We start from the raw sequence: 13,444 nt of genomic DNA, 5'->3' as shown, positions 1-13,444 counted from the left end.
TTTGTGCAGCAAACAATGATGGAGCGATTTGGCAAGGTGAACTGTGGTTACGATGCAACAACATGATCAGTCCTGTCGCACTTGACGACCAATCAGGCTGGTTGTAGATTCTGTCAGGGTAACAATAGTGCACTGTTTTAAATAGGAAAACAATATCTTAGATTATCATATTTATGTAACCCTTAGTGCACACGCGGCATGAATCTGTGCTGCAGGTGCACCCATGGTTAATTGCCGCGGGAATAATAACACAAATCCTTATATGGGCATTCTGGGGGTGTGTTTTTATAGGTCGCATATGCAGGCTTTAAAACAACAGGTTTATAAAATGATGATTCAATTTATATTGCATTTTTTGTAGCGATGTAAAGTAGCAGTAATTGTGCAGAAGTCACAGAATTAGACCGTTTTCCTTTTCTTTTTGCTCATAAAAGCGAGCCAAGTGAACTTTGAACTGTGACGAATTTCCAAATTTCACAAATTCAATCCGATTTGAAACATTTTGATTACTTTTTTTTTACTCAGGCGTGTTTATATAGTTGGTGAAAATGAAAAAAAAACAACCTGTTTCATCAGCCGGTTTGCATATACTGTACGTTTTAACATGGTAATGGAAAAAAGCAGCTGAGATGCTCTGTGTTAATGCACAGTTGCAGCAGACGCTCATTAATGTGTGTAACTCACAGATTTGCCTCTCGTCAGTTAAACTCTGGGTCGTCTGTGGCGCAGGCAGACGTGTCAGGAGAGGCCATGTCCTCAGTGGTGTAACCTTCAGGCCGCGGTGTATCTGAAATCAAGAGCACATCATTGGTCATTAGGGTGTTGTCAGGTTGCTAAGCCACGGGCCACTTTGTATTTATTTTTACATTTGGAATCGAGCCTGGCAGACAGAGGCGGCTCCTTAGTGAAGAGGTGAGATGAGAAACTTGAGGGATTCAAAGCCCCACAGTGGGTGAAGAGGTTAATAGCTGGAATTGTGACTGTGTGATGTGCAGTACCTATTGTTTATCTCTGGACATGCAGGGCAGCCGGGTGCACACGAAAGAGGGTGGCTGGTGATGCTGCAAGGCGTGTGTGATGGGAGATAGTGATGGAGGTAATTTGTGGCAAAGCACAAAGCTTATTTGTAGGAAGATCAGTTCAGCGAGAAAATCAAACAGTGGTCAGGTGGAAGGGTGTGCACCGTGCTGGGGATGAGGCTCCCAACGGTAATGTGGAGAGATGGCCGACTGCAGGGCCGCCGCTTGACCGTTGGCTGATCAAAGTGCTCGTGCGCAGCGATTTCATACTTTGTTGGAAGGTTTCAAAGGGGCCCCTTAATTCTCTCTCCCTCCAGCCATATTTGAAGATATCACGAGGGAATGTGGCAACCTGTCGACTCTGCTGAAACTCCATTCCCTCTCTTCTCTCACCCATGAAAGCAATCAGCCTGACTGTGGAGGAAAACAAATGACAGCAAACATTTTTGATAAAAAAAAAAAGGGCCTAATAAACGTGCCCAGGGCAAAATACATGATTATCAATTTTCACAGGTCACAGTCTAGTGGCTACTTGTAGAATAATTCAGGAGCGGGATGTTGAGATTATTACTATAAATCCTGTGAAACATGACGTGATAATAGGCTACATTATGTGTTACTGTCTTAGTTTTATTAGTGTTTTACTTAATCCATTCTTACATTTTCACACTATAGTTTGGTATGTCAGTCTTTCAGTGACCAGTAAAAAACAGATTCACAAAAACTGGTCAGAGTCGTGAGTAGAGTTATAGGGGTGCAGCAACACCAGCTACCAGTAAGGCAATACAATAAACTAAATGTCTTGACAAGCCACTTTTCAAAGAGTTTATTCTCCGTCGACCAGGCTTCTGTTTTAAAATGTCCAGAACCAGAGCTTCTAACCTGCTGTTTTTATGTCACAATGATTGTTTATCCTGTTAATCTATTGATTTAAACGTAAATGTACCAAACAATGATTTGATAAAATAATCCACAGATACATTGCTGCTGCACTTGACTTGATGTGAATTGACAATGTTTTTTTCCTTCCATTATGCTTTTTAAAGTGCTTTTCCAGTTCTGGTTCAGTGTGGTAGAAGAGTCTTTGTGTGCCTTGTTGCCTGCCGGAGATTGCAATTTCCTTTGGGATGATAATACTTTTGAAGTTGAAGACTGAGTGTCACTCATAGTGACAGTTGTTTATGTTAGAACAGGTGTGCGAAACTCAAATAACCTGGGGGGGCCAATGAGTGTCTTGTGTGGTGAAGAGGGGGCCGGTCTTGATATGGAATGACGTTATACGACAACATATTTATGATGTGAAATGAGTCGGGTAAAAACATAAAGGTTGTGGGCCATGTTTTCATTATAACATGGTATTACGCGGTAGTCACCAAATTGTTAAATAGATAACATCTTAGTTCTACTAGTTCATTGCTCACCATAGCCCGTGCATTCAACATGAATGTATAATAGATGAGTTTACGCATAAATGTTACATATTACAATGCATAGTTTTAATATATGCTGTTGTATTTCACTTCATAGTCTCAATTTGACTTTGCAGAGCTGTAAGCAGAGGAGACCACAGTGTGCTGCACGTGACTCTGATGCGAGTGACATTTGAACTAGGACCATTATGAAATTCCATCGCCACTGTTTTACTTCCCACAATGCACCTGTTATTGTGGGTAGCTACCATATACACACTCAAGAGGCTCCAGGCACTATGGCTCCTGCAAACAGAAACCACATTTCTACAGGGAGCCCATTATGCCACTAACAAGTGAGGGAAAATTTAGCCTAACACTGTTTCACACATGTCTACTTTTAGTCTACAACAAACTGAGTGTTGATCAGAGTGAGAGTATAAGGAAGAGCTTTCTGTGATGTTGTTCTATGCCTTTTATTCTGCCCAATTTTTGGCCCAATTGTATTTGAAAATTAAATAAATTAAAACAACAATTCATTTCCACAGCGATGCAGTCACAGGAGATGTGCTGCTCCAGTGTGTTTGTGTGTGTGAAGCATTGTAGTATTTTAAAAAACAACAACAACAACAACAACTATTATTATTTTGTCCTTGCTTGGAGGCACTGCCTGAGCCGCAGCTCCGCGCTGTAATCTCACAAATCGGACTTGTGGCAACAAATCATGGACTCCGATTTCATCAGGATGGAAACATGGCACCTTTAAAAAGAGCAAACGCAGAGGGAGGGGGAGAGAAAGTGGCAAAAAAAACCACCGATGGTCCAACTTTCAACACATCAGTGCCACAATTAAGCTGTCAGAGAAGATGAATAATGATGATATAGAAAAACAATTAAGTACTTTGTGCCCAGAGCACAAAGTAATTCACTCTCCCGCTTAACTGCAAGGTAAGCAGACTCCAAACTTACTTACAAAAAAGGTAGAGACTTCCAATTTGTTTTGCTGTTCTCCTTCTATGCATGCCAACAGCCTCTTACATACACACAGATGCAAAACTAGTCCAGGCAGCGTGAAGACGAGGAAGAGGAGGCCAGAAAAAAAACTAGAAGAGGAGAAGATTAGCAACGGTCCTCTTAAAATGCAAAGCATTTTCAATAGACGGTGGACCGCTTAAATAAGATGCTTATCTGAATATGAATTTCAGGAAATTGCAGGATATTTATTTCAGTCTCTCATTGCCTCAGCTCTTGATAAAGCATTTTGTTTCAATTAGGAACATTTCCACACTCCACAAGGGCTGACCTCTTATTATAATGGCGAAGTGGACCAGGAACGAGCTCCTCCACGCATCTCAATCATTCCTCATCCATGCTCATCTCAGGGGCCTGGAACCAAATCAAAGGAGTCACTATTAAGCAGAACCAAATTGTTTAACGCACTAATCTCCCGCACATTTTTCATTCCTTCCCTATTTGCAGTTGGAAATGAGACATGGTGACAAAATATTGTGACGCGATGTTTTGCATACTAACAAGGGACCTTGGATATCCTCATCTTTCATGCTTTTGAAGGATATGAATATGTTCCGTGACGACGAGGAAACGCGCTTTCTCACTCATGAGAGGAAATAAGACGATCGCTTTATCCAGAGTATCTGCAAAGGAGGTTCTACCGCCCTGTACCCAGTGTATGATACTGGCTATTTGCAGTCCCAATAAGCAAACTTAGCAAAACTGACATACGATCTTGGGGCTCGTGGGTCCTGTTAAACAGAAAGAACAGCACATTCAGTCACTATGTTGCGTCAATATAAAAACAGATGACTTGTGCTGAACTGCGGGGAGCATGTGGGTGAGAGAAGTGCATTACATCATGCACTAAAATATTGTCAGACTGCAGCCCATCTGGCATTTCGCTCGTCGACGCGAGGCAGAAATTATCGAGCTCTTGCTCTTCTCACGTGTCACCACGTTTCTTCTGGTTACTTCCACCTCAGAGGGGAAAGCGATAGATAGAGGACAAAGCAATTATATCCATCATTACATGGCATCATGCTTGATCTCCTAGGTATGAGAGGGGGGAGCACCTTAAGGCAGAGGGCGAGACTGATGAGAGCTTACTATCGGCTTGAGACCTGCTCTCCTCCAGACAGGGATTTAGGTCTTCTGCCTGTCTGCCCGTCCACAAGGAAGCATACAATCACAATGATACCTTAATCCAACCTGGCCTTTCATGTGGGGCCCCAGCCAGTGGCTTGCCCAGATATGGAATGTAAATGAGGGATTGGAGCTATCAATAGAGAAATGCCAGCAACACAAAGTGACATCAACTCTATTATTTTTCTTCTTAGTGCCACAAGCTGAAAAAAAAGAATTATCGAAAAAGTCAGTCTTCAGCAAACTTCTCCTGCAAACCCACATTCAAAAGGCTCGTATGCTCATGTGTCCAATTAGCAAATAAAGTAACAGAGCGAAACAACGAAAATACAAATCTGTGTTATGATAAACTCTTCATTCCCGTGGTCTATTTTCATAATCTGTAATCATTGGAGATATTCCCATGAACAGTAACGGATGTTTTCACAGTTGGAGGTTTTTCTGCATAATGTGAAGGTTGCTCCTGTAACTGCCATCTTCCTGTGGGCAAAAAAAGACAACCATCAACATCTATGATAGCATCTGGATGCTTCACTCATTCCTCACCGAAGATTAAAATTCAAATTACATTCATTTAAAGTTTCATTTCTAAACCATGAATTATTCACCAATAAAGCACCACCAGATGTATCCAGTAGGAGTTCCAGGCTATCAGTATCTATAAAAATGACATTAAAAATGTACATCTAGCCTGAGGAATGTCTTTAAAATTCACTCCGTGTTCTCCCAAAGACGGCTCAGGAATGTTTGCAATTTTTACTGCGACTCCAAATGCAATGAAATCAACATCAATTTGATATAAAAAAGACGTTCAGGTAAGCAATTTGATGAATACTGCAAAATCCATGCATGCTTTCGAAAACCTGTCCGGCAACATGACGCTGCAAAGAAAACACACGCGAATTCTCCGCATTTGGATTGAGCATCTCCGTTTCTTTCAAACTGATTTAGTCACCGAGGAGGAAACAATAGCATAGATTGCATATATAGACATCTACAATTAAATTATGGCTATCCCTAACTCCAGTTACAGATATCTACAACGTCATTTCACCTAGTCAAAACTTAATTTAAGATAACTGTAAAGGAACATGTAGATATCTTGAACTGGAGTTAAGACTAGTCAGAATCAAATTGTAGATATCTCTAACTGGAATTACAGATATCTACAATTCAATTGCAGATATCCGTAATTCACATAGTGGATATCTGCAACTGAATTGCAGATATCCATAATGATAAACGCCATACAAATGAATGGCAAAAGTGACGTCATTTATCCTAGGAAGAATGCCTTTCTGGATATCTGAAATGTTCTTTTTGACTAGGCAAAAGTGAATTAAGAGATATCTGCAACACATATCAAGTCCAGCTGTTAAATGGTGATCCAGTCTTCAGGAATGATGTCCAGCCCATTCCCACGCTCGCGTGCAGGTATGAGCTACGCTAACAACAGCATCATACACACAGGTCTATCTGACACTATACTGCCACACACGCTGCTTTTGCAGAATTAGTTTAAATAATTGCTGGTATTTACCGTTCTGCTGAGTTCGCCTTATTGAGTTCTACATCCCGGCCCGTGTTTTACTGCTGATGCAATTACTCTGAAATGTTGAATATTAATGCACATTTTGCTGGCTTATTTTAATCCATAATTACATCGTTGCATATCTTACTTTCTCATACTGTACTGTAACCATGAAAATACGATTAAAAATACTAATTTATTAAATAAAGACCACCACAGACTGTGTGATTTGTCCGTATCTTACTCCAGTTACTTTCATGTGAGATATCTATACAGGCTTGTTGATATGATTGATGTTGATACTCTGACTTTAAATATCTTTCTTTAGGGGTAACAAAAATGCACACACACACACACACACATACACATACACATACACACAAAAATCCATGCTACATCAGGGTATAGAAAACTAATCATACACTCTCCTGTCTCTGTTTCTTTTCTCTCTCTTTTTCAGCCTGTGTGTGTGTGTGTGTGTGTGAGTGAGAACGTCTCTGAGCTCCCATCAAGATGTCCTCCCCGGGGAGTCATGACCAGCCAAACCCTATACTATAAGATCCTCAGTGATGCTACTATTTTTGTGTTTCCTGGCCTGGCATGAGCCCCTGTGCTGCACACCGAACACTGCTGATGGCAGGGAGTCTACAACAAGCACACACATTCTCATTCTTGCCTCCACCTCTTTTCTTTTTTTTTTCCAGTGAGGCAAACATGTCAGCGCAAGATTTTTGTGGTCACAGGAAATGTCAGGTTATATATATATATATATATATATATATCCTGGAGATGTTGGAAGAGGGGGGGAGAAAAAGCCTTTTTACATTTTACTTTCGCTGAAGATGGAAGCAAACATGACAGTTGTTAATGCTGAGTTTAATGCTGATTTTTGTCTTTTTCTCTTGTTCATATTTCAGATTTCAACCGCGTAAATGTCTCTTTGTCTTTGGTGTCGGACTGACACCAAAACATCACAGAACGTTTTGAAAAGGATCTTATACGGTAAGGCTTTTTTTCGACATTAACTAACAACGTGACCCCATACGAGGCTGCGAGTGCGACAACAGCGTCCTCAGAACGCGCAGCGATACTTCTTACTACGTCGGTTTATGCTGAAATGATGAATGTCCCACATTTAGGGACCATGTTGCGCTGCACCCCTACCCTCTCAGCCAAGTGCCAATGTGAATGATGGCTGAGCCCCGACGAGTGTATGTTAAATCACACCTGGATTCGGCTGCTTCCATCATGCACCTCTGAGCCCTGAAGGCTAATGAAGTTTGAATGAGTTCCTCTGCGGAAATATGAAATGTAATTCATACTTGTTTTAATGATGTGTACGAATGTAACCCTGCAGAGCTCAGTAAGTTGAGGCATTGCCGCTCCCGAACATGTACGGTGCTCGGAAAACATATCACTCTTTCTCTGTGGTTGATTTTGTGCTTTGTCATTTCTTTGTTGACACTTGTGCATAATTATCATCTGCATTTTCACCGATACATTACAGAGTCTGTATTTATTTATTTCTTTTAAGGGCACAGGACTTGAATCTGCCGCAGCTTGCGAGACAATGGCCGCTACTTCAGCTGGATTGGGGCGCAGCTATTCTCCACAGCCCCACAACATGTATTATTTAGTGCCATTATCAGGAAACAGACAGAATGGGCATTTAATTAGCCTTTTAATTGCAGTGTAAATCAAAGCGGTGAATTCACCCACGGTCCGTCTGAGGCACGACTTGGTGTCAGATTCTGCCTTGTACGGAACAGCTGGAAAAATATGTTGGAGCAGATTCAACATCTCAGTATTCTTCTTTCCAGAACAAACAGTTTCAGTAAGTCGCCGACCCGTTGAGGCAGTTTCAACTCATAACACTGGTCTGTAAAAAAAAAAACGTCACTTTAACCAGTGAAACTGTGCCTTTGGTCAGTTCACTCCTGACTGGTGGGCGATTTCTTCGGTGTCTTGTCGAGAATCAAGTTTCCAATAAACACGTTTGTGATTTATTTATTTTTTGCTCTGATAACAAAGGCACGGAGGGAGATCAAGCTTTCTCATTTTGGAAAGGGATTATCTGTGTGCGTGTGTGTGTGTGTGTGTGTGTGTCTATTTTTGGCCACAGTTGGGGACAAATTTCATACAACGAACCAGTCAACTGCAGACAGACCGTTCAATTTTGGTAAGTATTGGTAAGTCTCATGTTGAGGTGACCTATATACAGTGTATATATATATATATATATATATATATGTATATATATATATATATATATATATATATATATATACACATATATATATATATATACACACACATATATACACACACACATATATATATACACACACACATATATATATATATACATACTTATGTATATATATAGTAAGTGTTATGTGCATGTAATTGTTCATCCATCTCTACAAAATCAATCAAAGTTCAGGTTAGAAAAAGGATTATTTTGTGTTTTAGTGTATTATCAAGTTTAGTTATGGCAAGTTTGATCATACTTTATTGTACAGATTATGTCTTATATTTATCTTCTGACAATTGTTATTGTGTGTAATGTAGTTTAGCTTGTAGTTGTGACATATATGCATTTACATTTTAGCGTGTTGTGTAATTTCAGCATATAGTTCAGTGTTTTAGTGTAGTTTTAACGTGTTCGAGCATGTAAACCTTACAGCACATCAGTTGCATTGTTTGTATTGGAACTATGACAACTGTATTTCCCCTGTTTAAATAAAATTATGTTCTGTGTTAAATATTAGCTGAGATGGGTAAGGATAAGGTCAATGATTGTGAATTATGCGGGTGTGTGTGTCTACTTGTATTGTTCTATCAGGACTTTTTCTGGCATAAACACTGACCTTGTCAGGACCTGTAGTCCTCATGGAGACCAAAACCTGGTCCTAATGCAGCAGAAGCTCATTTCTAAGGAAGTGTCTAGATTTAGGGCTACGATTTTAGAGCCAACAGGATACGGTTAGGGTTAGGGATGACGCTTTGCTGTTGTTGGTTGTCCAAATGAATAAAAAGTCAGTGTAATGAAGAATAGCTGCACTAACCTTCCTATGTGTGTGTGTGTGTGTGCAGTGACAGGTAGTTATTCTGAGTCTAAGTCATAGAATCTCTTCTGGCCAGTTTGCAGCAAGGCAGCATTGGATTTCTCCTCATTTCGCCACAGGGAGACAGAACAGAATAAGCTGCCGGGCAGCCAGTCCATCCTGTCCACCTGCAGAAGTGTTGATTTGCCTGTAAGCCTCCCAAGGCTGATTGATTCCAGAGTGAAAGCTTCAGGCAACTGATTGACAACAGATGATTACTGTGTTCACACATGACTGTTCTGCTGAAAGTGATAAAATTGCACTTGCTTAAATGTCCTCTGTGTTAGTTTTAGCGACATCTACTGGGGAGACTCCTCTGTTGACTCTTCCCTTCTCCACATGCATCAAGGTACAACACAAAGGATGGAGTTCTTCTTCATAGGCTGTATGTAGTAAGCTTTTCTTTCAACACGTGGAACATAAAGAACGGCTTGTTTGTGCTGTAGAAACATGGCTAAAGCCAGCCCCTTGATAAAGGACCAAATGAAAGGATTTGAAACTAAATGAGTTGTTTTAAAAGTGATTATTCCCTTACGTAACCACATTTTTTACACATAAGCCATCCTAAAAGTTACACAATCTCTGAGTGTATGAGCAACAATATGTATTAACCTTGTGATTTGCTTAAAAAGAAATCATTTAATGTGAAATCCATGAGGCCATATTCCTAATGTAGCATGAAGCTAGCTCTCCTCTGAGAGTATAGAGTTAATGGAGCCGTGACCCAATGAGACATCACAGAAGGGGAAGAAAGTGGGGGAAATAAACTTTTCCTTTTTGTTTTTTTTTGTTTTTTGCAGCATGAGACTTGTTTGGAATTACCGCAGTGAGTTAATGGGTCCATAACATCATGTGTGTTTTGTCACAGATAAACGAAGAAGCAGTGTACATCTCTCGACAGCGAGGTAAATTATCCATTCCTAATGTCCCTTTGCACCTCCTGCCCCATGTGGTGAAGATAGAATTGGATCATAATTGAATCACCCGCAGCAATTATGATGGCGTGCCCTTGGCTATACAGCAGGACGGTGTCAGCTTCACGCACACTCACTGTCTCTCTCACCAACGCGCCAAAACATCACTACACTTTCAAAGTAGAACATTTACACCTTCTTGAGTGGGACTTGTTCTAGACATCCATCCATCCCTCCATCTTCTACTGCTTTATCCTCCACATGAGGGGGGCTGACGCCGATCAAAGGTTGCAATGCCACGTGAACTACAGAGCAGCTGAGAAAATGTCAAGACAACGGCACGGAGAGGAGAAACTGGTCCGCTTTAGAGAAACGCTGCAGCTTCAGCTCAAGCCGTCCACCTTTTCGTTTACCCTGCCCATCCTGCAAGCAGCTAGACATTTCCCCCAATCACCTCAGCGTTTTAAGGTTGCCAAGCAACAGCGGCTCTCGAGTGCCGTACACAGCCTGTGCGGTTGTGCCTGTTGTGTTTGCTCACACAGATGTGGCCGGCTGGGAAGAGCAGAGGCCAAAGGCAAATGCATTTCAAAAGGGAAGGAAAACTGCGTGTGGCCCTGAGTGTGTTAGAGGTATTTGTGTTGTTCAAATGACACGGAGGGCAAAGTCTGCCCCCGAGTGTGACTGACTATCCTGTGTCAGAACATTTCCAGGAGAGAGGTACTTACAGGCAATTATAATATAGACACGCAATATATCCAAGCGTTTTAAATCTTAAATGAAAGGCCACTTGCTTTCAAATTAGCACAGGAGTTTTTGCATTAGTATACGAGCAGGCCCTGCTCATGTGTGCAGAACCTTTACATTTACATAATTGTGCTGGCAATTACACTAAAAGTGTTGCGAGCGTCTTTTTCAAAGCAAGCATGATCTCATGATCCTTGTTTTAGAAGATTGGATTTGCTAATCCAGTTAGAGACCACTGTGTTCAGCAGTGGCATTGACCTGGTGAAATATCAAGCCAATTTCACCACGAAAGAAAGAAACTGGAGGGTAAACACTTGGCCATTATACCCCATATTTCAGTGCCCTCTTAGATTTGACTCTATGCCACACACTACATTAGTGTGTTATATTATAACATTTCATTTCAAATGATACCACCGCTTGAAAGCATGCTCAAGAGTCAAATACTGTCCCACATGTTCAAGGAATTTCACACCTAGTCAGTTTAACTGACATATGTGGCAATCACAGTGAATTTAGTGCACATAAATAATTACTAAAGCACTTGGCTTAGCATGTTGTTGCAGCCTCACGGTGGTATATACAAGACGGGAGTTTAATAAGAAATGATGCCACACTGAAAACACGGTGATGTTTTGGTTTCTCCGCTCTGTGTGAGCGTAAATGTGCATGAGTTCATGGGTGAGAGAGTGGGCTGACAGGTATATTAGTTTACTTTGGCCCCTGGCCGTGACCTTGGCTCACACTTTGGTTTGTTCAGCATGAAACAGGATCCCTTAATCAATCTTTTAAACTGCCCTTACGTTTTTTCCCCCTCCCCACCTCTTAAGAAATTACACTTTAGTGGTCACCAGGTTTCCATACCTGATAATAACAGTGGGTGGGCCGAACCCTGACTATGTCATTAACCCTAACCTCTTTGGACACAATTAGCAAAAAAATATTCAAAATGTAAAAAAAATGAGTTTCTGGTCGCTTCGAGACTAAAAACAGCATGAAAAGCCTAATCCAATTTTATTCTAAAAGTAATTGTTTCATAAAGATACAGCTTAGAGTAAATGGTCATTGGACTATTGTAAAATACCTCTTCCCTTTTCTTTTCTCTCCTGCAGTAAAATCCACCAGAGCAGTCGAAGCCAAGTGGTGTTGATAGTGGAGACTTGTGCAGCACTGCCTGAAGTCCTCAGGTTGGTAACTGCACAGGAAATAGCTGACCTGTTTTAGACATTTGCTTTTTGGCTTTTACACACATATATATATACATATATATATATATATACATATATACATATATATACATATATATACATATATATACATATATACATACATATATACATATATACACATATACATATATTTATAAATATATATATATCTATATATATCTATATCTATATATATATATAAAAAACGAGGGTGGGTTTGTGTGCTGGGAGAGGCTTCATCCTTATGTGCTTGCAACAATGGGTTTGTGCATCCATCTTTCAACAGTTGAGACTGCGCACAATACTATCTTAGGCTACCTACCTTCACATTACCACCCACCTAGTTCAAATCAGTGTGAAATCAAATTAATAACAGTATAGAGTTGACTGCATAACTACATAAGACACACAATATAGTTTTGCATGTGTCACTGACAACAATAAAGTGGGAGATAAGTAAGATTTCCCTTTAGAGAATTTACTGGTAACCATTGCAGCAGATTTGCGGGTGAGATTTTAGCTCGAGAGGACAGCACTCTTCTCCATCGTTGTTCGAGTTTGCTCCGCCGCCGCATTGATGCTGTTATGACAGTTCTCTTTGTTGTCACATGGTCAGATACGGGATACATGTGATTTTGAACCACATGCTGTGGAACAAATCCGATTTAAAATTCAAACTGAAATTGTTTTTCTGTAGCCACACAGCCCTGAAAAATCAGATATGCATCACTCCAGCTTTTAGTTGCTTCTTATCGCTTTTCAGATCACGTCATACAGATGAGAACGGATGCCTGACCATCAACAGTAAGATGATTGCACAGCAAAAACACAGATCTGGTGTCTGTGCTTCAAATATATATATTAATTTAGCATTCTGAAATCTTGTTTCACTGTTACGCAGCTGATGTGCCCCCGCTGACCTCTGCCCTTCCCGGTTCATGTGTCTGATATTGACTCTGAGGATGACTGCCCCAGTTAACTGCACATCAGTGTGTCCGCTCACACAAAGCCCAGCCTGTTATCAAAAGTCAGATCTGCCTCGGACTATAATCCATTTCCGTCTGTGCCCTGTGTCTCCTCTGACACCTCATGACAGCAGTTTTTCCAGCTCATTTCACTTCAGATAGCCATGTCGCGTCTAAGACGGGGGACGTCTCTGCTGTGACCCCACCTCAATCAGCTGCGCCTTATTTGATTGAGTTCTGTAGCAGTGCAAACAAGGCAGAGCAGAGGACATTGTATCCTGGTAAACAGAAACCGAGGAGGCACTACTCTGAGCCACTGAGGTCTAAAGGGCACAGCAAGGATAAATCTTTTGCTTGATGAGCTTTTAAAATCAGTCTGGGTCCAAATCT

General features: G+C 40.8%; 1 protein-coding gene and 1 long non-coding RNA gene across 2 annotated transcripts in view; both read right to left on the bottom strand.

Moving 5' to 3' along the window:
• The window catches only part of plxna2 (plexin A2), a 165,654-nt gene extending 164,905 nt beyond the window's left edge, over nt 1-749 (bottom strand). Inside the window, exon 1 of the mRNA XM_044038260.1 lies at nt 685-749. The gene's annotated coding sequence lies outside the window, so the exon portion shown is untranslated. The remainder of the gene's footprint in view (nt 1-684) is intronic.
• Nucleotides 750-1,179: 430 nt separating this feature from the next.
• LOC122777223 overlaps nt 1,180-13,444 on the bottom strand; it is a 66,013-nt gene continuing 53,748 nt past the window's right edge. The window contains exon 3 of the long non-coding RNA XR_006361300.1: nt 1,180-1,433. This is a non-coding gene — a long non-coding RNA (uncharacterized LOC122777223). The remainder of the gene's footprint in view (nt 1,434-13,444) is intronic.

The sequence above is a fragment of the Solea senegalensis genome, linkage group LG11, assembly GCF_019176455.1.
Source record: "Solea senegalensis isolate Sse05_10M linkage group LG11, IFAPA_SoseM_1, whole genome shotgun sequence".
In the NCBI taxonomy this organism is placed as follows: domain Eukaryota; kingdom Metazoa; phylum Chordata; class Actinopteri; order Pleuronectiformes; family Soleidae; genus Solea; species Solea senegalensis.
The sequence above is the reverse complement of the archived record's forward strand: the minus strand, read 5'-3'. Positions and strand labels throughout refer to the sequence as shown.